Source organism: Scyliorhinus torazame, chromosome 10 (assembly GCF_047496885.1).
Source record: "Scyliorhinus torazame isolate Kashiwa2021f chromosome 10, sScyTor2.1, whole genome shotgun sequence".
Classification (NCBI taxonomy): domain Eukaryota; kingdom Metazoa; phylum Chordata; class Chondrichthyes; order Carcharhiniformes; family Scyliorhinidae; genus Scyliorhinus; species Scyliorhinus torazame.
The window spans coordinates 209,127,547-209,155,026 of record NC_092716.1 but is presented as its reverse complement, the minus strand read 5'-3'; the positions used below and the strand labels follow the sequence as shown (position 1 = coordinate 209,155,026).

General features: G+C 51.8%; 1 protein-coding gene across 5 annotated transcripts in view; it reads right to left on the bottom strand.

Moving 5' to 3' along the window:
* Positions 1 to 27,480, bottom strand: part of saxo4 (stabilizer of axonemal microtubules 4) — a 344,826-nt gene that overhangs the window by 90,729 nt on the left and 226,617 nt on the right. The window contains exon 14 of one of the 5 annotated variants that reach the window (XM_072466829.1): positions 11,166 to 11,283. The exons of the other annotated variants lie outside the window; for them this stretch is intronic. The gene's annotated coding sequence lies outside the window, so the exon portion shown is untranslated. Of the gene's footprint in view, positions 1 to 11,165; positions 11,284 to 27,480 lie in introns of those variants that run through there. 5 annotated transcript variants of the gene reach the window in all.

Genomic DNA, 27,480 nt, shown 5'->3' with positions numbered 1-27,480 from the left:
ATTTTTCAACAAAAATTTTCAACCATTCAAACCACCACCCCCCCCCCCTCCCGTAACAAAAAAGAAAAGAAAAGTCGCATAGCAAGACATAAACATATCAATCCAACATAATACAGAACTTTGTACAATGGGTTCCTCTCGCACATATTGACTTTCCCATATGTTTGCGTTTTTCCTTTCTCAACTGCACCTAGGAAAAACCCCTTTCCCCGCCCACCCTTCTACACCACCCCCCCGAAAGAAACGCCCCCCCCCCTCCCCCCCCCCCCCCCCGCTCTCCCTGGGTTGCTGCTGCTGCTGACCGACCTCCATCTAACGCTCCGCGAGATAGTCCAGGAACGGTTGCCACCGCCTGAAGAACCCCTGCGCAGACCCTCTGAAGGCAAACTTTATCCTCTCCAGCTTGATGAACTCTGCCATGTCGTTTATCCAGGCTTCCACACTGGGGGGCTTCGCGTCTTTCCACATTAGCAAGATCCTCCGCCGGGCTACCAGGGACGCAAAGGCCAGGATACCGGCCTCTTTCGCCTCCTGCACTCCCGGCTCGTCCGCCACTTCAAATAGTGTTGGCCCCCAACTTGGCTTGACCTGGACTTTCACCACCTTAGACATAGTCCTCGCAACACCCCTCCAGAACCCATCCAGTGCCGGGCACGACCAGAACATGTGGATGTGATTAGCCGGGCTACCTGAGCACCTCCCACATCTGTCCTCCACCCCAAAGAACCTACTCAGCCTCGCCCCTGTCATGTGCGCTCTGTGAATAACCTTAAACTGTATCAGGCTGAGCCTGGCACACGAGGAAGAGGAATTAACCCTACTCAGGGCATCAGCCCACAGACCCTCTTCAATCTCCTCCCCCAACTCCTCCTCCCACTTGCCCTTCAGCTCCTCTACCAGAGCCTCCTCCTCTTCTTTCATCTCCTGATATATCGCCGACACCTTGCCCTCTCCGACCCATACACCCGAAATCACCCTGTCCTGAATCCCCTGTGCCGGAAGCAACGGGAATTCCCTCACGTGCCGCCTCACAAACGCCCTCACTTGCAGGTACCTGAAAGCGATTCCCGGGGGTAGCCCAAACTTCTCCTCCAGCGCCCCTAAGCTCGCAAACGTCCCATCGATGAACAGGTCCCCCATTCTTCTAATCCCTGCCCGATGCCAGCTCTGAAACCCCCCGTCCATCCTTCCTGGGACAAACCGATGGTTATCTCTGATCGGGGAACACACCGAGGCTCCCATTGCACCCCTGTGTCGTCTCCACTGCCCCCAGATCTTTAGCATTGCCGTCACCACCGGACTCGTGGTGTACATTGTCGGCGAGAGCGGCAGCGGTGCCGTCACCAGCGCCCCCAGGCTCGTTCCTTTGCAGGATGCCATCTCCAACCTCTTCCATGCCGCCCACTCTCCCTCTATCACCCACTTACGGATCATCGCCACGTTGGCTGCCCAATAGTAGCCACCCAGATTCGGCAACGCCAGCCCTCCTCTGTCTCTACTACACTCCAGAAACCCCCTCCCTACCCTCGGGGTCTTGTTTGCCCACACAAAACCCATAATGCTTCTGCCTACCCTCTTAAAAAAGGCCTTGGTGACCATAATTGGAAGGCACTGGAACACAAAAAGAAACCTCGGGAGGACCATCAATTTAATCGACTGTAATCTGCCCGCTAGCGAGAGTGGCAACATGTCCCATCGTTTGAAGTCCTCCTCCATCTGCTCCACCAGCCACGTCAAATTAAGTTTATGCAGGGCCCCCCAACTCCTAGCTACTTGGATCCCCAACACCGTGTTAAAATCCCCCCCCCCATTATCAAGCTTCCTACCTCCAGGTCCGGAATGCGCCCCAACATACGCTTCATAAATCCAGCATCGTCCCAGTTCGGGGCGTATACATGTACCAATACCACCCACGTCCCCTGCAACCTACATCTCACCATCACGTATTGACCTCCATTGTCCACTACTATGTTCTTGGCCTCAAACGACACCCGCTTCACCACCAGTATTGCCACCCCTCTATTCTTCGCATCCAGCCCCGAATGGAATACCTGGCCTACTCATCCCTTTCTTAACATAAGCTGGTCTGCCACCTTCAAATGTGTCTCCTGAAGCATGACCACGTCTGCCTTCAGTCCCTTTAAGTGCGCGAACACTCGGTCCCTCTTAACCGGCCCATTCAGGCCCCTCACATACCACATTATCAGCCGGATTGGGGGGCTCCCCCCCGCCACCCCTGCCGACTAGCCATCTCCTGTTTTAGGCCAGTCCCGTGCCCGCGCCTCCCGCACCCTCCAGTCCCCCAGACGGGGAACCCCTGCCCCGACCACCCCTTCCGTTTTCAGTTCCCCCTCGGCCAATGCAGCAGCAACCCTATCCCCCCCCCCTCTCACACCCTCCCCCCTTCCCCTGCTAGATCCGAACCTAGCTCTTTTGCTCCCCCATAACACTTCCGTAAGTCAGCTGACACCTGCTGACCCCGGCTTCCCCCGCCTTCCCGTTGACCCCCCCCCCCCCCCCGTGTGGAAATCCCCCCTCCTCCTTGCACTCCTCCATCCACCCCCCCCCCCCCGCCCTTTCCTAACGCGGGACAAAGCCCGCGCTTTCCTGAGCCAGCCCCGCCCCCTGTGGTGCAGCTCCTGTTGCGGCCTTATCCCAATTCCCCCATCCCCGGGCCTCCTCTCCCTCCAGCACCGGTGCCCACATTCCCCACAGTCTCCCCATCAAATCTCTTCCCCTCAGCCCCATCCATCACCCCACCCGTGGAACTTTCCTTACGCATAGTTAAAACCCTGTATACAATCGACATCCCCCCACAACCACAGACCCTCAATTTGAGTCCAATTTTTCAGTTTGGATAAAGGTCCAAGCCTCTTCAGGCGTTTCAAAGTAGTGGTCTCGATCCTGAAATGTGACCCAGTCGCACTGGCTGCAGCATTCCGAATCTCACACTATTCCTGTACAGAACCGCCTTGGCCCGATTGAAACCAGCTCTCCTCTTTGCCACCTCCGCGCTCCAGTCCTGGTAGATTCGGATCACCGCATTCTCCCATCTACTGCTCCGCTCCTTCTTGGCCCATCTCAGGACACACTCTCTGTCCACGAAACAATGAAACCTCACCACTATCGCCCTTGACGGCTCGTTGGCCTTGGGTCTCCTCGCCAGGACCCGGTGAGCCCCATCTAGCTCCAGGGGACTCGGAGAGGCCTCCACACCCATCAGCGAATGGAGCATCGTGCTCACATACGCCCGACATCGGCCCCCTCCACCCCTTCAGGGAGACCCAGAATCCGAAGATTCTTCCTCCTCGACCTGTTCTCAGGTCCTCGAATCTTTCGGCCCACTTCTTGTGCAGCGCCTCGTGCGCCTCCATCTTCACCGCCAGGCCCAAGATCTCGTCCTCGTTCTCGGTGGTTTTTTCCCGCACCTCTCGGATCTCTACCCCTTGGGTCTTCTGGGTCTCCTTCAGCCCCTCGATCACCGTCAGCAGTGGCGCCAGCACCTCTTTTTTAAGCTCCTCCATGCAGCGCCTGAGAAACTCCTGCTGCCCAGGCCCCATGCTGCTCGATCTCTGCCCTCCGCCATCTTGTTTTTTCTCCCCCGTTTCTTTCGCTGCTCCAAAGCCGCTTTTTTTCCCGCTCCACTTCTGGTCCCCCCCATACACGATGGAAGGGGGACTTTGCTCTCACCTTCCCACACAGGAAGTCATCAAGTAATTTCCGTTGGGGCTCATCTGGAGAGCCCAAAAGTCCGTTCTAGCGGGAGCCACCGAAATGTGCGGCTTAGCTCCGCATCGCCGCAACCGGAAGTCGGGGAAGTTCATTCCTAACCTTGCTTCGCACACAACTGCTCTTCGCCACCTGGTCAAAAAGACAATGGAATTCCAGTGGCTGCCCGCACACCAGAGCGAATGGGAGGAGCTCAAGGTCAAGCTCACCACCGCCCCGGTACTGGCGTTTTTCAATACCACACGGGAAACAAAGATCTCAACTGATGCCAGCCAGTCTGGCATTAGGGCGGTACTCCTGCAACAGGACGACACCGCATCATGGGCTCCGGTCGCCTATGCGTCGCGTGCCATGACCCCCACAGAACAGCGCTATGCGCAGATTGAGAAGGAGTGCCTAGGCCTGTTGACTGGCATCGACAAGTTTCACGACTATGTCTCTGGTCTTCCGCAGTTCACTGTGGAGACCGACCATCGCCCCCTGGTCGGCATCATTCAGAAGGACCTCAACGACATGACCCCCTCGCCTCCAGCGCATTCTGCTCAAGCTCTGGAGGTACGACTTCCAACTTGTCTACACCCCGGGAAAGGACGTCATCATCGCAGAAGCTCTGTCCAGGGCGGTCAACACACCGCCCAACTCGGAGGGGTTTGTTTGTCAGGTCGATGCACAGGTAGCCTTCACATCGGTCAATCTGCCGGCCACTGATGCACGTCTGGCCCACATTCGCCGTGGGACTGCGGCTGACCCCCTTCTACAATGTGTGATGCACCACAGGACGGAAGGGTGGCTCAAGGGGCAGTGCCCACAATTTTACAACATCTGGGACGACTTGGCCGTCATTGATGGTGTCCTCTTGAAGTTGGACCGGATTGTGATCCCACACAGCATGCATCGGCTTGTCCTCAAACAACTGCACGAAGGCCATCTCGGAGTTGAAAAGTGCAGGCGGAGGGCCCGAGAGGCTGTGTACTGGCCGGGCATCAGCGACGACATCGCCAACATGGTGCTCAACTGCCCCACCTGCCAGAGGTTTCAGCCGGCGCAACCCCCTGAGACACTTCAGCCCCATGAGTTGGTCACGTCCCCCTGGGCGAAGGTGGGCGTGGACCTCTTTCATGCGCTCGGCAGGGACTACATTATTCTGATTGACTACTTCTCAAGTTATCCGGAGGTCATACGCCTGCACGACACAACATCATCAGCTGTCATCCGGGCATGCAAAGAAACCTTTGCTCGTCATGGAATTCCGCTCACCGTCATGTCTGACAACGGGCCTTGCTTTGCGAGTCAAGAATGGTCTTCCTTTGCCACTTCATACAACTTCACACACGTGACGTCCAGTCCCTTGCATCCTCAGTCGAATGGCAAGGCAGAAAAGGGCGTCCACATTGTGAAGCGGCTCCTCTGCAAGGCTGCTGATGCCGGATCTGACTTCTGTTTAGCCCTGCTGGCCTATCGCTCGGCCCCACTGTCCACGGGCCTCTCGCCAGCCCAGCTGTTGATGGGTCGTACCCTCAGGACCACTTTGCCGTCCATTCATGTTCCTGACCTCGACCATACTCCAGTATTGCGAAGGATGCAACAACAGCGTGCTCAGCAGAAGGTGGCACATGACGCTCAGGTGACTGATCTTCCTGCCCTGGCGCCTGGAGACAACGTCCGCATACACCTACCGGAGGGTGGCTGGTTGGCAACCGCCGAGGTTCTCCGCCACGTGGCTCCCCACTCATTCCTGGTTCGTATGCCTGATGGCTCTATTCGCCGCCGTAATCGGCGGGCCCTTCGTCTGGTTCTGCGCTCGCTACGAGATCATGCACCAGTGCCAAGCCCTCCTGTTGTCCCTGATTCGACGTTGTTGAGCTTCCTGCCACTGTGCCTCTTCCTCTCTCGCCCGTGACCAGGCCCATTCCTCAGCCGGTGCATCCTGACCCACCCTTGAGGCGGTCAACCCGGATTCGTCGCCCACCTGTGAGACTTGACTTATGAGCCTGTTAGCACATTGGACGCACTGAGTTGTTTTACCGTACTGTTAACGAGTTTCTTTTCTTGTTGTTCATTGTTCCAGCAGTTTTCTCTCGTCGTTTGTTGATTGTATTTGTTCTGTTATTGGTACAACGTTGTTGTTCTGTTGCACCTGACACCTTCCTCTATATATAGTTTAGCCTCATGTACATGTTCTAAATATTGCACACACATACTCAGATGCACTCGGTACACATTTCTATTTATTATCATGTAGGCACATATCCTTTGTGAAAGGGGGGGATGTCATGATATCCACATCAGCAAATCATGGTGCAATCACACACACACTGATGGACAGGCAGTTGGACCAACCAGCACACACATAACATCGCAGCCAATCACCAGTGAGAGCACGCGCACTATAAAACAGGGAACACCACAGTTCCCGCTCATTCTACCAGGAGATAGCTCAGAGCACAGAGCTCACAGCGTGCCACTCAGACATAGACCATGTGCTGAGTGCCTCACTAAGATAGTGATAGGGCTGGGTCCACAGGTTGGCTGGTGAAGCATGTACCCAAGCCAGTAGTTAGTTGTTACCGTTGATTAGACAATAAAACAGAGTTGTACCACCTACAGCCGTGTTGGATCATTTGTGCATCAGAACACCCAACACGACACCTTAATAAGGCCTGTGAAAGAGTGGTGTTCTGTTGGCATTACTGAGTATCGACTGTGTGGAGAGGAAGCTTGAATGACTCACGGGCAGAGGAATACCGGAAGGAGAAGTTGAAACCCTAGAGGTGGAGTGGATACTCAGTGAAGTCATCCAAAGAAAATAGCTTGAGAGAAGATCTAAAATGTGTTCCTCAAGAACGGAAATTGAAAATCCTTGTGTAAAAGACAGAGTTCCAGTGAGGCCTTTTGCCTCACAGTGTGACAAGAGCCTGGGTGGAACTGACGAGAAATCTGTAGAAGTTGTTTTGAGTGTGTAGCGCACAAAGACTCACGAGAGACGAATAGAGATGAAGTCGATGAGGCTTTATTAAGCGTGACTTTGTTCCCCGCAGTTCAGTAGCTGACTGGCCTGTGGGGGAGAACTCCAGGTTCTTATACTCCGCCTTCAGGGCGGAGCTAGAGGTCAACAGCCAACCAGGACCTGGGATCTGTCAGCAAATGACATCACGGCTTCACAGTCCCACATGACCCCTAATGCATACTACCACATTCACCCCTTGTTAAAAATGAACCCGGCGGGGTGGTGCTTCGTATGGTGGTAAGGGTTTACAAGGCTGGTCCTGGGAGGAAAACTTTTGCATGTACAGAGGTTTTTTTTTTTGTGTGTTTTGAACTATTTACAGTAAAAGGGGGAAAAGGAAAAACGTTCTCGTTACAGTCCACAATATAGTAATGTTACATTGATGCCACAAGTCGGTCGGGCGGTCTGGTCATCCTCGTCGATCGCCTCAGCCCCGGTGGTGGTGCTTGTTCCCGTGTTGGCGTCTACGGGGGCCTTACGGTTTCTGCTTCCGCTTCACTTCTGGTCGGACCTGGGAGGAGGACCAATCCCCCCGGGAAGGGGGCGCTCGCGGGGTGCGCCGGTGGCAGGGAGGGGGTGATTGGTGTCGGGGGTGTGTGTGTGTTGCCGGCGGGCGCCAGATCTCGCAGGGAGACCGTGTCTTGTCGGCCGTCGGGGTACTCCACATAAGCGTACTGCGGGTTCGCGTGGAGGAGGTGAACCTTCTCGACCAACGGGTCCGACTTGTGCGCCCGCACATGTTTTCGGAGCAGGATGGGTCCTGGGACCACCAGCCAGGTCGGCAGCGACTTCCCAGAGGAGGACTTCCTGGGGAAGACAAGGAGGAGCTCATGAGGCGTTTGGTTAGTGCTAGTACACAGTAGCGACTGGATGGAGTGGAGAGCGTCCGGGAGGGTTTGGAGGCGGTCAATTTGTGCGTTGGCACATGTGCCGCGGGATAGGGCGTCGGACGGCTCGTTCAGCTTTCCGGGACGATACATGATCTCATAGTTGAAGGTGGAGAGCTCTATCCTCCACCTTAAGATCTTGTCGTTCTTAATTTTGCCCCGCTGTGCATTATCGAACATGAAGGCTACCGACCGTTGGTCCGTGAGGAGAGTGAATCTCCTGCCGGCCAGGTAATGCCGCCAATGTCTCACAGCTTCCACTATGGCTTGGGCTTCCTTTTCCACTGAGGAGTGGCGGATTTCTGAAGCGTGGAGGGTCCGGGAGAAAAAGGCCACGGGCCTGCCCGCTTGGTTAAGGGTGGCCGCTAGAGCCACATCGGAGGCGTCGCTCTCGACCTGGAAGGGGAGGGACTCGTCGATGGCGCGCATCGTGGCCTTTGCGATATCCGCTTTGATGCGGCTGAAGGCCTGGCAAGCCTCTGTCAACAGGGGGAAGGTCGTGGACTGTATTAGGGGCGGGCCTTGTCTGCGTACTGGGGGACCCACTGGGCGTAATATGAAAAAAAACCCAGGCAGCGTTTTAGGGCTTTTGAGCAGTGCGGGAGGGGAAATTCCATGAGGGGGCGCATGCGTTCGGGGTCGGGGCCTATTATCCCATTGCGCACTACATATCCCAAGATGGCTAGCTGGTTTGTGCTAAAAACGCACTTGTCCTCGTTGTATGTGAGGTTCAAGGCTTTAGCGGTCTGGAGGAATTTTTTGAGGTTGGCATCGTGGTCCTGCTGATCGTGGCCGCAGATGGTCACGTTGTCGAGGTACGGGAACGTGGCCTGCAACCCGTGTTGATCAACCATTCGGTCCATCTCTCGTTGGAAGACCGAGACCCCGTTTGTGACGCCAAATGGGACCCTTAGGAAGTGGTATAATCGCCCGTCTGCCTCGAAGGCTGTGTACTTGCGGTCACTTGGGCGGATGGGGAGCTGATGGTAGGCGGACTTGAGGTCCACGGTGGAGAAGACCTTATATTGGGCAATCCGATTGACCATGTCGGATATGCGGGGGAGAGGGTACGCATCTAGTTGTGTGTACCTGTTGATGGTCTGGTTATAGTCTATGACCATCCTTTGCTTCTCCCCTGTCTTGACTACTACCACCTGTGCTCTCCAGGGACTGTTGCTGGCCTGGATTATGCCTTCCTTCAGGAGCCGCTGGACTTCGGACCGAATGAATGTCCGGTCCTGGGCGCTGTACCGTCTGCTCCTAGTGGCGACGGGTTTGCAATCCGGGGTGAGGTTTGCAAACAAGGATGGGGGCTCAACCTTGAGGGTTGCGAGGCCGCAGATAGTGAGTGGGGGTATTGGGCCGCCGAATTGAAACGTTAGGCTCTGCAGGTGCACTGGAAATGTAATCCCAGTAATGTGGGCGCGCAGAGTTGGGGAAGGACGTAGAGCCTGTAGTTTTTAAACTCCCTCCCTTGCACCGTTAGGGTCACTATGCAGAAACCTTTAATCTGTACGGAGTGGGATCCTGCAGCTAGGGAAATCTTTTGAGCACTGGGACGGATGGTCAAAAATCAGCGTCTTACCGTGTCGGGGTGGATGAAGCTTTCCGTGCTCCCGGAGTCGACTAGGCATGGTGTCTCGTGCCCGTTTATCAGCACCGTTGTTGTCGTCGTCTGGAGCGTCCGGGGCCGTGCTTGGTCCAGCGTCATTGAGGCCAGACGTGATCGTAGGGTTTGAGCTTCTTCCTCGAACCCCGTGGAGCCGTCGACACTGGGGTCCGTTGTTGCCGTCCAAGATGGCGGCGGGGGTGAACAAAATGGCCGCCCCCATGCATCGCACATGGCTGGGGGATCATAAGATGGCGGCGGGGGTGGACAAAATGGCCGTCCCCATGCGTCGCACAGGTCTGGGAGATCCCAAGATGGCGGCGCCCCTCCTCCCCTCGTGGTGGCCGGGAACCAAAATGGCGGTGCCTGCGGGTCGCACATGGGGCGCTGGGGGTTTGGGGAGCGTCAGAAACGCGCAGATCGCCTTGTTCTCCGGGAACAGCGGTAGTCGGGACCCAAACTGGTTGCGCCTGCGGGTCGTACATGGGGCGCTGGACAGCGGTGGCCGGGACCCAAACTGGTTGCGCCTGCGGGTCGTACATGGGGCGCTGGGGGGGTTGGGGAGCGTTAGAAGCGCACAGGAATCCTTGTTCACCGGGGACCGCGGCGACCTACCGGGACCGGCACACAGCCGCGAAATGGCCCTTTTTCCCGCAGCTCTTACAAGTCGCTGCGCGGGCCGGGCAGCGCTGCCGGGGGTGTTTCGCCTGGCCGCAGAAATAGCAGCGGGCTCCCCCGGGACGACTTGGCGTCTGAACCGCGCAAGCCTGTGGGGTGGGGGGGAGGGGGGGGGGGGTTTGTCACGACGGGGGTCCACGGAGGCCAAGGGGCTGCCGCGCGAAACGTCGGGGCCGTAGGCGCGGGCGTTTCGCGCGGCCACATCTAGTGAGGCTGCAAGGGCCCGTGCCTCTGAGAGTCCTAGTGACTCTTTTTCTAAAAGTCTTTGGCGGATTTGGGAAGAGTTCATACCAGCCACAAAAGCATCATGCATCAACATGTCCGTGTGTTCCATCGCGTTTACCGGCGGGCAGCTGCAGGCCCGTCCCAAAATTAGTAGCGCGGCGTAGAAATCATCTATCGATTCTCCGGGACTTTGCCGTCTCGTTGCGAGTTGGTAGCGTGCGTAGATCTGGTTCACTGGGCGAACATAGATGCTTTTTAGTGCTGCGAACGCCGTCTGGTAATCCTCTGCGTCTTCGATGAGAGGGAAAATTTCCGGGCTTACCCTCAAGTGCAGGACCTGTAGTTTCTGGTCTTCTGTGACCCGGACGGGGGCCGTTCTGAGGTAGGCCTCGAAACAAGTCTGCCAGTGTTTGAAAACTGCTGCTGAGTTCACTGCGTTGGGGCTGATCCTCAGGCATTCCGGGATGATCCTGAGCTCCATAGTTCTTTTAAGCACGCTTAATAAATTGTAGCGCACAAAGACTCACGAGAGACGAATAGAGATGAAGTCGATGAGGCTTTATTAAGCGTGACTTAGTTCCCCGCAGTTCAGTAGCTGACTGGCCTGTGGGAGAGAACTCCAGGTTCTTATACTCCGCCTTCAGGGCGGAGCTAGAGGTCAACAGCCAACCAGGACCCGGGATCTGTCAGCCAATGACATCACGGCTTCACAGTCCCACATGACCCCTAATGCATACTACCACAGAGTGGCACCTGTCATTTAGTTTGATAGTGTGAGGTGTCCAACCATGATTTGCCTATTGGATTACATGGACTGTGTACTTACCGAGAACATTAGAGTAGAACATAGATTTAGTAATTTGTGCTATCTTTACAAATCCATATATGTCTGTAACGATATATTTTGGGGAAAAGGAGTGAGGTAAGTTGGCGTTCTTGTTTAATAACTGTTTTATTCTTTTGTTAAAAGTTCATCAGCTGAACTCTGTGCCCCTGCGACTGTTCAGTAACCGCTTCCACATCTAACAAAAATATGTTCTCATTTCTTTAAATGTGCTGAGGTGAAGCAATCCAATAAGCATTGGCTCAGTCCAATATTGAGTGAAGTTGACAGTGCCACAGCCTTCCAGAAGCTGCGGGTGTGGAGACTAAGAAAGAACACATGACTTATTCTAAAATGGTTTAAAGAACCTAATACAGTGAAACATCCACTTAACTTATGAAATGACAAATGTACAATAATCCCACTCACGACACAATTCCGTTTTGCATGATACATACTAATTGATGTAGATTTTCTACGGCAGGTTGCAAAAGGGAATAAGTATTACTCAGAATGAACACTACTGAAGTGAACTTTTTGGCAATTTTCTCTTCAATTTTGTAAGTGTAACTGTCTTCCTTTTCAGGTCGCTCCAGAATTACAGCCAATCGTACATGCAGCGGAATGCTTTTGAGCACAGCTGTGTCACACAAGTAAAACTGACTTGCATTCGGTATTTCCTTTTCTCTTGATAGCAAAGTATGCCAGAACATAGGAACAGGAGTGAGCCTTATGGTCCCTCAAGCCTGTCCGCCAATCAATGATATCAGAATTCCTCTGTGACAGAACGCCAGATACCTGCCATTGCCCTCCACCCCCCCCCCCCCACCCCCCCCCCCCCCCCCACCCCCTGCTCCTCCACCGAATCCTTTGGATAGCAAAAATTCATCAATCTCAGATTTAAAATTAACAATTGCTCAGGCATCAATTGTTGTTTGTGGGAGAGAGGTCGCAAATTTCTGCCACTCTTTGTAAAGCTTTTGCTAAAATCGCTCCTGTAAAGTCCAGCTCTAAATTTTAGACTGTGCCCTTCTTGTCCTCGATTCCTCAACTGGGGGAAATAATTTTTCTCTCCCTGTTTCCCTTAATATCATGATAATTTTGATTGAATCACCCCTCAACCGTCTACATTATTGCAAATACAATTGTGGTTTGTGTAATCTATCTGTGGAGTCCAGGTTTGATTCTGATCAATTTAATAAGTGGTGCCCGAAACCCATCATAGTTTAACCAAGACTTTGGGTGCGATTTAACGCGTAAAAAACAGAGTCCCGTTTGGCCTGTGACACCTGGCAACGGGTAGCCTGGCACCTGGGCAACTTGGCACTGCCAGCCTGTCACCCTGGCAGTTCCCGTGCCAGCCTGGTGGTGCCAACTGGACACCCTGGCAATTCCATGGTGGCATTGTCAGGGTGCTCGGGTGGTAGTATCAAATATCAGGTCGGTAGTGTCATGGTGCCTGCATGGCAGCGGGAGTCCCAGGCTACCAGGCTGCCCACAGCCCAACGACCCGGGGGCCTCCAATGGCCTGAGCGAACCCCCCCCCCCCCCCCAGGTACCGTGACGCCTGGGCCACATTTGTGTGGACCAGTGCTAAACGGCACCATGGCGAAGTCTCCCATGCCCGGGTGTTCATTCTCGGCCTCGGGAGAATCGGGCACCGACATACTTAAATGGGTCTAATGGCTAGGCGAGATCCAGACTGTGGCATCTCGCAAGGCCTTGTTCGATCTCGCGAGGTGTTTCGAGCATCGCAAATCTCGCAAGAAGCCTCACGTGAGATTTAACGGCCTCGTTGTGTCAACAAGTCTGGTGCGATGAAGCCGTTCGATTGCGCCCTTTGTGCAGTAATTTGACCCTCTTGTATTCTAGTCCTCTTGATATAAAGACTAGCATTCCATTAGCCTTTTTGATTATTTTCTCTACCTATTTTAATAAACCCTTAACTTTGACCTCCAAACCGCTTTGGACCTCAACTGTTCCTAGCTCTTCACCATTTAGAAGGTGCCCTGTTCCATTCATTTTAAGCCCAAAGTGGATGACTTCGCATTTTCCTGTATTGTAAACAATTTGTCAGTTTTACCCAATTACACAATTGATCAATATCTCTGCAATTTCATGTTTCCATCCAAACTGTTTACAATCCCATCTATTTTTGTGCCATTGTCAAATTTGGATCTGTGACTTTCTCTCTAACTTTTACTGCACTTACCTAACTTTTTTTAATAATAATCTTCATTTGCTTATATTAACGCAGCAATGAAGTTACTGTGAAAAGCCCCTAGTCGCCACATTCCGGCGCCCGTTCAGGTACACAGAGGGAGAATTCAGAATGTCTAATTCAACTTAGTCGGGAGCTTCACATTTCTCACATGACCTTCCGACTCAGGTCGCTTCGGAAATGTGAAGCATACCGGTTCCTGGGACTCTTTAGTGCATGGCAGCAGAGTCAGGAGAACTGAAGGCATATTCCATTTTTACAGCACGAGCTGTCATAAAGCACTTATGTTTAAAGGCCCCAGCCACTTTGAGAAGCCAGGGGAAAACAAAGAGTGTAAGCTAAGTTGATGGGGATAGAATGGCTCAGGAATTTGGGTAGGATGGATTGGGGAGTTGGGTCGTCAGTTGGGGGTGTGGTGGGGCAGTCGGAAGTGAACAGTGGCAGTTGAGGGTGGGGTAGTCAGCAGGTGGCAAGGGTCGTTGGGGCTGAGGGGGATAGTCAGGAGTTGGATCGGGTGGTTGGGTGGTGCGGGGGCTAGTTAGGGGGCCACAAGTGTAGTTGGGGGATTGATGTGCGCGCCGGAGCGGTCAAATTTGCACGTCCTCCGGCTCCGCTCCATTATTTCATCCTGGTGCACATTTTATATTTGTCTTTTCTTGGCTTACATAACTTGTGCTATGTTCCTGGAAGTTCCTGATTGGTGTTTTTGTGAGGAAGAGCTAAAATAAAATGTTAGTAGCCTCGTTTGTTCGTGGCGGTCAGAGTGGGCTGGGGTGGGGCCCGGCTTACAGTTGCTGCTGTGTACACCTGGATGATGGGCACCATTGAAAATGCGGTAGAAAATCCTGTCCTGGGTGAAGATCTCAGCTTTGCGGTGCAGGTCATCAGAGCTCACTTGGAACAATTGCAGGGCACTTTTAAGAAAGTGGTGGAGGTGCATGAGAAGGTTCTTACACGCGAAAGAGTGCTTCCCTTGGTAAGGGATCACATCCGTGTTGTCGAGATCCTGCTGCATGGTGTGTCGTCTATCCTGGGGGCTGGGTGGGGTGTGCCCTCGGGTCTGGTCCCTGCCGAGCGGCAGAAAGTGAATTTCTGATTAAGTTTGAAAATTGGCTGCCATGCTTTGGTAATCTATTTTGGAGGTGGGGTGTGTCCGATATGATGCAGCACAGCATCATATCCTGTCTTTGAGGCAAGGGGTCGATTGGGACGATCAATCACTGATCATGCATTGTCCTATTCTCGATGGTTGTCGCAAGGGCTCAGGGGTGGCTGAGCCGATCGAGTCATTCCCCTCGGCCGGGTCCTAGGCTGTGATCTGCCTGGGCATCGCTGAGACTTTATGATAGAAATGATGGTATCTTGTGTTTCGATCATTGGTCCTGAAGAGTTTTTGTTGATCCTGCTTTTTTCTTTGCCTTCCCATGCAACATGGAAAATATATTTATCCTGCAGTTTGCCCTGCGATTCTTCTGTTCATTGACATAGAATTTACAGTGCAGAAGGAGGCCATTCAGCCCATCGAGTCTGCACCTGCACTTGGAAAGAGCACCCTACCCAAGCCCACACCTCCACCCCATCCCCGTAACCCCACCCAAACTTTTGGAACACTAAGGGCAATTTAGCATGGCCAATCCACCTAACCTGCAATCTTTGGACTGTGGGAGGAAACCCACGCAGACACGGGGAGAACGTGCAGACTCCGCACAGACAGTGGCCCAAGCTGGGAATCGAATCTGGGATCCTGAAGATGTGAAACAACCATGCTAACCACTATGCTACCGTGCTGAACATTACTCGCAGTTGATCATGTTGTTCAATATTGTTGCTGTCTTTTTTCCTGCAGGAGAGTGCAAAAGGTGAGAGTGATGGCCTGTGTCATTTGTCGACTATCCTGATCTCACAAAATCGTATTGAGTTGATTATGAGAATCATAGAATTTACAGTGCCGAAGGAGGCCATTCAGCCCATCGAGTCTGCACCGGCTCTTGGAAAGAGCACCCTACCCAAGGTCAACACCACCACCCTATCCCCACAACCCAGCAACCCCACCCAACACTAAGGCGAATTTTGGACACTAAGGGCAATTTATCATGGCCAATCCACCTAACCTGCACATCTTTGGACTGTAGGAGGAAACCGGAGCACCCGGAGGAAACCCACGCACGGGGAGGTTATGCAGACTCCGCACAGACAGTGACCCAAGCCAGAATCGAACCTGGGACCCTGGAGCTGTGAAGCAATTGTGCTATCCACAATGCTACCGTGCTGCCCGTTAATCATTCCATACCATAGTCTGGTTTGGGCATAATTTCACTCCTTCTAAAGAAGCTGAGTGGAGCTGGCTCAGTTACAGCCAATCTGTTTCAGCGTTCTTTTTTGTATTTATTTATTTTACTGTATTTAAGTATCTGTGTTTTTATCCTTCGGTGGCCTGGGCAGACTTTTTTTAATCCTGGGGAGGATTGGACTCCTTCTGACTTTTCCTGGGGTTGATTTGTTTTTTTTCTCTGATTGGATCTCTCCCTTTACTCCTCTCTTGAATTATTAGAACGTGATGTGTATAAATGTGCAGGGGGACCGTTAATTATGGTTGGTTGTTGGGGAGCAGGGTTGCTCTGGGTATCTTTTCTGCAATACGGTTGCTTTGTGTTAGTCGAGGTGTTCCCTTCTTGGGGTTTCTTTTTCTCTTCTTTTCTTCATCTGGGTGAGTATTATGTTGGTTCTTATCCTGTTCTGACCTGGTGGTTCAAGGGGCCAGCGGGGGGGGGGGGGGTTCCTGGTGGTCCCAGGGAGGAGGGAATAGGCCTTCCCTCCCAGGCCACCCAATTGCTGGGTATCTTGATGGTTCTTTCACTCCCCGGGTTGGGGCCCCTTTCAGCTCAGGCAGGAGGAATTATCCTTTTCTTTTTAGTGTGAGTAGGGATGGTGTTTGGCCTGGATGGGATTGGAAGGGTGTGGGCTTGGTTGGTGGTGTAGGTTTTTGGAGTGTGTTGGAGGTCCTGGGGGTATATGCTTGTGTTTTGGGTGATGCTGGACTAGGCCAGGCCCGGTGATATGTCTAGTGTCATGTTTCCCCTGGAGCCCTAAGGAGTACACTTTTGGGAAGTGGCGGGAGTGGGGGGGGGGGGGGGGAGGAGGGGGGTGGGGGGGGGGGGCGGGGGTTACCCTGCGAGGCTGGGTTTACTTCATGGGTACACAGGGCCTTGGGGTGTGCCAAGTTCTGTGCTTGGTGGCATCCTGTTATCTCCTTGACGGGTGGGTTGTCTTCTTATTGATGGAGGAGCCTGTTCTTCTCTTCATTGGTGGGTGCGTGGTAGATGCCAGGAAAGTATGTGAGCTGAGTTGGGTCTGGTCCTTTCGTATCCGATGGGTTAGTTCTGGTAGTTATTGTTCTTTCTTCCTTCTTTTGATTTCTTCTGTGTGAGACACTGAAGGTTTGATCATAATCCGAATATGCTGTTGCTGGTCCTCTCTCCACAAATGTATGGAATGATTTTGTCTCTGCTCTGGGCCTGGATTGGGGTTAAGTTACGTTGCGTGGCATGTATGAAATTCCCCTTAGAACTAGGGGTCTTGTATATTTTCATTAGTTTTTCGTAAGGGTGGGTACGATGGATCCATTCTTTGCTTCTACATGGGTGCAGATGGGTGTGATATTCGAGAAGGAGAGGCTGTGATGGACCGTTGATGCCTTTGCTGCTGCTGGAGTCAAGAAAATTGTAAGTTGGTGCGCACCGATCCCGCCGCAGGAAATTTAGCTTGATTTTTTATGACGATTGTGGACTTTGCAGCGTAGGAGGATGTGCAGCATTTTATCATGTCTTTATGACTTTATCCTGCTCCTCCCTTGGTCTTTGGTGGGGCATTTTGAGCCAGTTGTGATGTTGTTCCCCTGTTCCATTCTGTACCCATGTATGTTAAGCTGTTCTTCTTATTGCTTATAAGAACATAAGAACCAGGAGCAGGAGTAGGCCATCTGGCCCTTCAAGCCTGCTCCGCCATTCAATGAGATCATGGCTGATTTTTGTGGACTCAGCTCCACTTTCCTGCCTGAACACCATAACCTTTATTCCTTTATTCTTAAAAAAAACTATCTATCTTTATCTTGAAAACATTTAATGAAGGAGCCTCAACTGCTTCACTGGGCAGGGAATTCCATAGATTCACAACATTTTGGGTGAAGAAGTTCCTCCTAAGTCCTAAATCTACTTCCCCTTATTTTGAGGCTGTGCCCCCTAGTTCTGCTTTCACCTGCCAGTGGAAACAACCTCCGTGCATCTATCCTATCTATTCCCTTCATAATGTTTCTCTCAGATCCCCTCCGCATCCTTCTAAATTCCAACGAGTACAGTCCCGATTTACTCAACCTCTCCTCGTAATCCAACCCCCTCAACTCTGAGATTAACTTAATGAATCTCCTCTGCATACCCTCCAGCACCAGGATGTCCTTTCTCAGGTAATGCGATCAAATCTGAACACAATACTAACACCTTATACAGTTGCAGCATAACCTCCCTAGACTTAAACTCCATTACTCTAGCAATGAAGGTCAAAACTCCATTCGCCTTCTTAATCGCCTGTTGCACCTGTAAAACAACTTTTGCGACTCATGCACTAGGACACCAAGGTCCCTCTGCACAGCTGCATGTTTTAATATTTTATCATTTAAATAATAATCCATTTTGCTGTTATTCCTACCAAAATGGATAACCTCACATTTGTCAACATTGTATTCCATCTGCCAGACCCTAGCCCATTCACTTAACCTATCCAAATCCCTCTGCAGCATTCCAGCATCCTCTGCACTTTTTGCTTTACCACTCATCTTAGTGTCGTCTGCAAACTTGGACACATTACACTTGGTCCCCAGGTCCAAATCATCTATGTAAATTGTGATCAATTGTGGGCCCAACACTGATCCCTGAGGGACACCACAAGCTACTGATTGCCAACCAAAGTAACACCCATTTATCCCCACTCTTTGCTTTCTATTAATTAACCAATCCTCTATCCATGCTACTATTTTACTCTTAAGGCCATGCATCTTTATCTTATGCAGCAACCTTTTGTGTGGCACCTTGTCAAAAGCTTTCTGGAAATCCAGATATACCACATCCATTCGTTCCCCGTTGTCTACCGCACTGGTAATGTCCTTAAAAGATTCCACTAAATTAGTTAGGCACGACCTGCCCTTTATGAACCATGCTGCATCTGTCCAATGGGACAATTTCCATCCAGATGCCTCGCTATTTCTTCCTTGATGATAGATTCCAGCATCTTCCCTACTACCAAAGTTAAGCTAACTGGCATATAATTACCTGCTTTCTGCCTACCTCCTTTTTTAAACAGTGGTGTCACGTTTGCTAATTTCCAATCCGCCGGGAGCACCCCAGAGTCTAGTGAATTTTGATAAATTATCACTAGTGCATTTGCAATTTCCCTAGCCATCTCTTTTAGTACTCTGGGATGCATTCCATCAGGGCCAGGAGACTTGTCTACCCTTAGCCCCATTAGCTTGCCCATCACTACTTCCTTAGTGATAACAATTATCTCAAGGTCCTCACCTGTCATAGCCTCATTTCCATCAGTTACTGGCATGTTATTTGTGTCTTCCACTGTGAAGATTGACCCAAAAAAACCTGTTCAGTTCCACAGCCATTTCCTCATCTCCCATTATTAAATCTCCCTGCTCATCCACTAAAGAACCAATATTTACCTTAGTCACTCTTTTTTGTTTTATATATTTATAGAAACTTTTACTGTCTGTTTTTATATTCTGAGCAGCTCTCATAATCTATCTTACTCTTCTTTATAGCTGTTTTAGTAGATTTCTGTTGCCCCCTAAAGATTTTCTAATCCTCTAGTCTCCCACTAATCTTTGCTACTTTGTATGCTTTTTCCTTCAGTGATGTATTATTTGGTAGCTTTGTTGCGATGTTCTCTAAAAGTGTAAAACCTCAATAAATAGACTTTTAAAAAATGTGTCTACCAAATGAGCAAGTGGGAGAGTTGGAAAACCATTTTCCTGACAGTGGCAGTGGCCCTGTGGTATTGTCACTGGGTTAGTAATCCAGAGACATAGGGTAATCCTCTGGTGACCCAGGTTCAAATCCCACAGTGCCAGATGGTGAAATTTGTATTGAATAAAATCTGGAATTAACAGTCTGATGACGACCACAAAACAATTTTTGAAAAAACCCATTTGGTTCACTAATGTTCTTGAGGAAAGGAAATCTGCCATCCTTCCCTGGTCTGGCCTACATATGACCCCCAGACGCTCCATAGGAATGTGGTTGACTCTTAAATGCCCCTTCAAGGGCAATTAGGGATGGGCAATAAATTCTGGTCAAGCCAGCGATGCCTGCATCCAATGATTGAATTTAAAAAAAACTAAATGTGAGGTTGAAAACTTCCTGGGTGAAATTCTCCCCAAACGGCGCGATGTCCGCCGACTGGCGCCCAAAACGGCGCCAATCAGACGGGCATCGCGCCGCCCCAAAGGTGCGGAACGCCCAGCATCTTTGGGGGCCGAGCCCCAACATTGAGGGGCTCGGCCGACGCCGGAGGGATTTCCGCCCCGCCAGCTGGCGGAAACGGCCTTTGTTGCCCCGCCAGCTGGCGCGGAAATGACATATCGGGGCGGCGCATGCGCGGGAGCGTCAGCGGCCGCTGACAGTTTCCCGTGCATGCGCAGTGGAGGGAGTCTCTTCCGCCTCCGCCATGGTGGAGACCGTGGCGGAGGCGGAAGGGAAAGAGTGCCCCCACGGCACAGGCCCGCCCGTGGATCGGTGCGCCCCGATCGCGGGCCAGGCTACCGTGGGGGCACCCCCCGGGGTCAGATTGCCCCGCGCCCCCCCTCAGGACCCCGGAGCCCGCCCACGCCGCCTTGTCCCGCCGTTCAAAAGGTGATTTAATCCACGCCGGCGGGACAGGCAATTTATCGGCGGGACTTCGGCCCACCCTGGCCGGAGAATCCAGCGGGGGGGCCCGCCAACCGGCACGGCCTGATTCCCGCCCCCGCCGAATATCCGGTACCGAAGACTTCAGCAGCCGGCGGGAGTGGGATTCACGGCAGCCCCCGGCGATTCTCCAACCCGGCGGGGGGTCGGAGAATGACGCCCCCTGTGTGGGATTCTCCGTTGGCTGATGCCAAAATTGGGAAATCGCGGCAGGCGGGCAAATCACAATTCTCCGTCACCTCGGCGTCAATATGGTCTGGAACGCACATACAGTAAACACCGTTTGCATATCATGATTGGGCCCGACCCGATATTCTCCGGGGCCTCTGCGATTCTTTGTTCCCGATGGGCGTGGTTGACTTGTGCTTTTAAAAATCGTGAACGTGGTGTCGTAGCTGATGAGAGAGAGATAGGAAGTAGGACATGGAGAGGTGCAACTGTGGGCTGCCGGGCCGAACACTGGCCGGAATGGCTGGGGTGGGGAAGTCCCTGCCAGGGCCGGGGGGGCGGGGGGAGGAAGGGTGATGGGGGAACAAGCTGTGTGGCTGGGGCAGTCATGGACCACCATTGCCGGGGCCTGCAAGGCAGCCATCATGCCGTGCACCCCACTGACCACCTTGGTCCCTGGTTCTGCAGAGTGACGCCAGCCATATGGGTGTCCACATCCCCACACCACCACACTCCATCCTCCGCCATACCTTCCCCCCCCCCACCCCCCCAACCTGGACACCACCCACCGGCGGGACATCAGGCAGCCCACCCAGGGCAATGCCCAAAGTAGCCCCTGGCATGGGCGATGCCAGCCGAGGGTACCCCTCGCAACAGGGACGGGTGCCAGGGCCAGAGTCCCCACGGTGCCGGGCAACAATGGGCTCAGAGATGGTGGAGGGGAGGACATTTGGGGGCAGAGCCTGCAGTGCCAACCAGGTCCACCATGTAGCCCATTGGATCTGGTTGGGCATGGGGGTACGCACCATGATAACATGTTGGCCTTTCACCGCCTGCAGATAATGGATATTGGAATACAACCAGTAATGGTGGCATTCCTGCTAGTCGCTGCAGCCCTGGCGAATGTCCTGCGGCTGTACGAGCTGGCGCCGCTCAACGAGGAGAAGGCTGCAGCAGCGGAACGTGCAGCCACGGAGCGTGCAGCAGCGGAGTCTCTCCCAGTTGAACAGAAGGCAGCTACCCAGGAAGGGGAGCCAGCCGCCCAACAAGCCAAGGAGGTGAAGGTGCCAAGGAGGCTTTACATGCACTGGCAGAGCCAGTCGTTCAAGGACCTGTCGGACCGGGCATGCCGAAGACTCCGGCTGAACAAAGAGATAGTGCGACATATCTGCCAGATCATGGCACACCTGACACCGCGAGGGTATTGGGGAGAACACCCACTCCCGGTGGCCGTCAAGGTGACAGTCCTCTGAAATTTTACGCCACGGGGTCCTTCCAGGAGCCGAGTGGGTACCTGTCCGTGGTCTCACATACCTCGTGCACAGGTGCATCCGCACCATTACGGAGGCCCTATATGCCCTGTCGCCACAATACACCCACTTCAATGTGGACAGAGCCCACCAGGGTGGCCGAGCATGCCTTGGGTTCAGGGGGTGTTTCACAGAATGCGTGTTCCCCTACGAGCACCTGCAGATGTCAGGCCGCTCTAGGCAAACTGAAAGGGGTTCCACTCGATGAACGTACAGCTGATATGTCACCATCAGCTGCGCATCATGCATGTTTGTGCCCGATATCCGGGCATTGTGACCCGCTATAATGACTCCCATGCCATGACCAGGGAGTGATCAAGCGGTGCTTCGACCTTCTGAAGATGCTCTGCCCCCATCGATTTCAGCGGGAGAACAGCTGGTTTGTCAATTTCAGCGGGGGCAGTGCGGAAGTGATTGCTGGGAGGTAAGTCTGTGCTTTAAAAACACTTGTCTTTGCAGGGGCAGGCCAGTCGATTTCGGCGGGAGAACAGCTGGTTTGTCAATTTCAGCGGGGGCAGTGCAGAAGTGATTGCTGGGAGGTAAGTCTGTGCTTTAAAAACACTTGTCTTTGCAGGGGCAGGCCAGTCGATTTCGGCGGGAGAACAGCTGGTTTGTCAATTTCAGCGGGGGCAGTGCGGAAGTGATTGCTGGGAGGTAAGTCTGTGCTTTAAAAACACTTGTCTTTGCAGGGGCAGGCCAGTCGATTTCGGCGGGAGTACAGCTGGTTTGTCAATTTCAGCGGGGGCAGTGCGGAAGTGATTGCTGGGAGGTAAGTCTGTGCTTTAAAAACACTTACCTGGTCCCGTTTTCGGTCCCTCTTTTCTGTTTTTTTTTATATTTTAGTATTTAAGGCGAGAACAGGAAGTTCGACCCGCGGACCTCTGGGAAGACCCTCACCAATAAATTCTGGTGGAGAGGAAACCCGAGACACTACACGTGTAGTGTCTCCCACCCGCCCTCCTCCTCTAACCTAATAATAAAACCCATTGGTGTGAGGTAAGTACCATATTTAATTATTAACACGAAGAAGGTAAGTAAGTGATTTTTACGCATTTTTACTTTTGTACCTTTTTCAAATTGTGTGTGTCGGGGGGGGAAACTGAAGTGAAATCACAGAAAAGCTGTGGCCTGAGTGGCTGGTTGGGATTCTACACTAAATTAAAAAAACTGAGCATTGGTAACTAATTAAACATAATTACTTAATTATAATTTAGAGGGATATCTAAGCCAGAGATCGGAGAGTACTATATTTAGCTTTCGCATTTCTATTAGAAATCTAGTGCTAGGAAACAGATAGTCAACAGGAACTTTGAAATTAAAAAAAAAAAATATTCACAAAAATTTTTTTTTTTTAATTTTAATTTTAATTTTAATTAATTGACGCAATGTCAGTTAGAGGGGTGCTGTGCTCTGACTGTGAGATGTGGCAGGTCCGGGAGGCTTCCAGCGTCCCGGATGGCTTCATCTGCAGAAAGTGCACACAACTGGAGCTCCTCACAGACCGCATGGTTCGGTTGGAGCGGCAATTGGATGCACTTAGGAGCATGCAGGTGGCAGAAAGCGTCATAGATCGCAGTTATGTAGATGTGGTCACACCCAAGGTGCAGGCAGAGAAATGGGTGACCACCAGAAAGGGCAGGCAGTCAGTGCAGGAATCCCCTGTGGTTGTCCCCCTCTCGAACAGATATACCCCTTTGGATACTGTCGGGGGGGATAGCCTATCAGGGGAAAACAGCAGCAGCCAGAGCAGTGGCACCACGGCTGGCTCTGATGTTCAGAAGGGAGGGTCAAAGCGCAGAAGAGTAATAGTAATAGGGGACTCTATAGTCAGGGGCACAGATAGGCGCTTCTGTGGACGTGAAAGAGACTCCAGGATGGTATGTTGCCTCCCTGGTGCCAGGGTCCAGGATGTCTCCGAACGGGTAGAGGGCATCCTGAAGGGGGAGGGCAAACAGGCAGAGGTCGTTGTACATATTGGTACTAACAACATAGGCAGGAAGGGGCATGAGGTCCTGCAGCAGGAGTTCAGGGAGCTAGGCAGAAAGTTAAAAGACAGGACCTCGAGGGTTGTAATCTCGGGATTACTCCCTGTGCCACGTGCCAGTGAGGCTAGAAATAGGAAGATAGAGCAGCTAAACACGTGGCTAAACAGCTGGTGTAGGAGGGAGGGTTTCCATTATCTGGACCACTGGGAGCTCTTCCGGGGCAGGTGTGACCTGTATAAGAAGGACGGGTTGCATCTAAACCGGAGACGCATAAACATCCTGGCCGCGAAGTTTGCTAGTGTCACACGGGAGGGTTTAAACTAGTATGGCAGGGGGGTGGGCACGGGAGCAATAGGTCAGAAGGTGACAGCATTGAGGGAGAACTAGGGAATAGGGACAGTGTGGCTCTGAGGCAGAGCAGACAGGGAGAAGTTGCTGAACACAGCGGGTCTGGTGGCCTGAAGTGCGTATGTTTTAATGCAAGAAGTATTACGGGTAAGGCAGATGAACTTAGAGCTTGGATTAGTACTTGGAACTATGATATTGTTGCCATTACAGAGACCTGGTTGAGGGAAGGGCAGGATTGGCAGCTAAACGTTCCAGGATTTAGATGTTTCAGGCGGGATAGAGGGGGATGTAAAAGGGGAGGCGGAGTTGCGCTACTGGTTCGGGAGAATATCACAGCTGTACTGCGAGAGGACACCTCAGAGGGCAGTGAGGCTATATGGGTAGAGATCAGGAATAAGAAGGGTGCAGTCACAATGTTGGGGGTTTACTACAGGCCTCCCAACAGCCAGCGGGAGATAGAGGAGCAGATAGGTAGACAGATTTTGGAAAAGAGTAAAAACAACAGGGTTGTGGTGATGGGAGACTTCAACTTCCCCAATATTGACTGGGACTCACTTAGTGCCAGGGGCTTAGACGGGGCGGAGTTTGTAAGGAGCATCCAGGAGGGCTTCTTAAAACAATATGTAGACAGTCCAACTAGGGAAGGGGCGGTACTGGACCTGGTATTGGGGAATGAGCCCGGCCAGGTGGTAGATGTTTCAGTAGGGGAGCATTTCGGTAACAGTGACCACAATTCAGTAAGTTTTAAAGTACTGGTGGACAAGGATAAGAGTGGTCCTAGGATGAATGTGCTAAATTGGGGGAAGGCTAATTATAACAATATTAGGCGGGAACTGAAGAACATAGATTGGGGGCGGATGTTTGAGGGCAAATCAACATCTGACATGTGGGAGGCTTTCAAGTGGCAGTTGAAAGGAATTCAGGACCGGCATGTTCCTGTGAGGAAGAAGGATGAATACGGCAATTTTCGGGAACCTTGGATGACGAGAGATATTGTAGGCCTCGTCAAAAAGAAAAAGGAGGCATTTATCAGGGCTAAAAGGTTGGGAACAGACGAAGCCTGCGTGGAATATAAGGAAAGTAGGAAGGAACTTAAGCAAGGAGTCAGGAGGGCTAGAAGGGGTCACGAAAAGTCATTGGCAAATAGGGTTAAGGAAAATCCCAAGGCTTTTTACACGTACATAAAAAGCAAAAGGGTAGCCAGGGAAAGGGTTGGCCCACTGAAGGATAGGCAAGGGAATCTATGTGTGGAGCCAGAGGAAATGGGCGAGGTACTAAATGAATACTTTGCATCAGTATTCACCAAAGAGAAGGAATTGGTAGATGTTGAGTCTGGAGAAGGGTGTGTAGATAGCCTGGGTCACATTGAGATCCAAAAAGAAGAGGTGTTGGGTGTCTTAAAAAATATTAAGGTAGATAAGTCCCCAGGGCCTGATGGTATCTACCCCAGAATACTGAAGGAGGCTGGAGAGGAAATTGCTGAGGCCTTGACGGAAATCTTTGGATCCTCGCTGTCTTCGGGGGATGTCCCGGAGGACAGGAGAATAGCCAATGTTGTTCCTCTATTTAAGAAGGGTAGCAAGGATAATCCCGGGAACTACAGGCCGGTGAGCCTTACTTCAGTGGTAGGGAAATTACTGGAGAGAATTCTTCGAGACAGGATCTAATCCCATTTGGAAGCAAATGGACGTATTAGTGAGAGGCAGCATGGTTTTGTGAAGGGGAGGTCGTGTCTCACTAACTTGATATAGTTTTTCGAGGAGGTCACTAAGATGATTGATGCAGGTAGGGCAGTGGATGTTGTCTATATGGACTTCAGTAAGGCCTTTGACAAGGTCCCTCATGGTAGACTAGTACAAAAGGTGAAGTCACACGGGATCAGGGGTGAGCTGGCAAAGTGGATACAGAACTGGCTAGGCCATAGAAGGCAGAGAGTAGCAATGGAAGGATGCTTTTCTAATTGGAGGGCTGTGACCAGTGGTGTTCCACAGGGATCAGTGCTGGGGCCTTTGCTCTTTGTAGTATATATAAATGATTTGGAGGAAAATGTAACTGGTCTGATTAGTAAGTTTGCAGACGACACAAAGGTTGGTGGAATTGCGGATAGCGATGAGGACTGTCGGAGGATACAGCAGGATTTAGATTGTTTGGAGACTTGGGCGGAGAGATGGCAGATGGAGTTTAATCCGGACAAATGTGAGGTAATGCATTTTGGAAGGTCTAATGCAGGTAGGGAATATACGGTGAATGGTAGAACCCTCAAGAGTATTGAAAGTCAAAGAGATCTAGGAGTACAGGTCCACAGGTCACTGAAAGGGGCAACACAGGTGGAGAAGGTAGTCAAGAAGGCATACGGCATGCTTGCCTTCATTGGCCGGGGCATTGAGTATAAGAATTGGCAAGTCATGTTGCAGCTGTATAGAACCTTAGTTAGGCCACACTTGGAGTATAGTGTTCAATTCTGGTCGCCACACTACCAGAAGGATGTGGAGGCTTTAGAGAGGGTGCAGAAGAGATTTACCAGAATGTTGTCTGGTATGGAGGGCATTAGCTATGAGGAGCGGTTGAATAAACTCGGTTTGTTCTCACTGGAACAAAGGAGGATGAGCGGAGACCTGATAGAGGTATACAAAATTATGAGGGGCATAGACAGAGTGGATAGTCAGAGGCTTTTCCCCAGGGTAGAGGGGTCAATTACTAGGGGGCATAGGTTTAAGGTGAGAGGGGCAAGGTTTAGAGTAGATGTACAAGGCAAGTTTTTTACGCAGAGGGTAGTGGGTGCCTGGAACTCGCTACCGGAGGAGGTGGTGGAAGCAGGGACGATAGGGACATTTAAGGGGCATCTTGACAAATACATGAATAGGATGGGAATAGAGGGATACGGACCCAGGAAGTGTAGAAGATTGTAGTTTAGTCGGGCAGCATGGTCGGCACGGGCTTGGAGGGCCGAAGGGACTGTTCCTGTGCTGTACATTTCTTTGTTTGTTTTGTTCTTTGTGGCGCTGCTAGTCAAGAGCAGTATTACGGTGGCGGAGAGGATGCTAGATGGGGACTCTTCTTCCGAGGTAGTATGGGCTGAAGTTAGAAACAGGAAAGGAGAGGTCACCCTGTTGGGAGTTTTTTATAGGCCTCCTAATAGTTCTAGGGATGTAGAGGAAAGGATGGCGAAGATGATTCTGGATAAGAGCGAAAGTAACAGGGTAGTTATTATGGGAGACTTTAACTTTCCAAATATTGACTGGAAAAGATATAGTTCGAGTACAATAGATGGGTCGTTTTTTGTACAGTGTGTGCAGGAGGGTTTCCTGAAACAATATGTTGACAGGCCAACAAGAGGCGAGGCCACGTTGGATTTGGTTTTGGGTAATGAACCAGGCCAGGTGTGGGATTTGGAGGTAGGAGAGCATTTTGGGGACAGTGACCACAATTCGGTGACGTTTACGTTAATGATGGAAAGGGATAAGTATACACCACAGGGCAAGAGTTATAGCTGGGGGAAGGGCAATTATGATGCCATTAGACGTGACT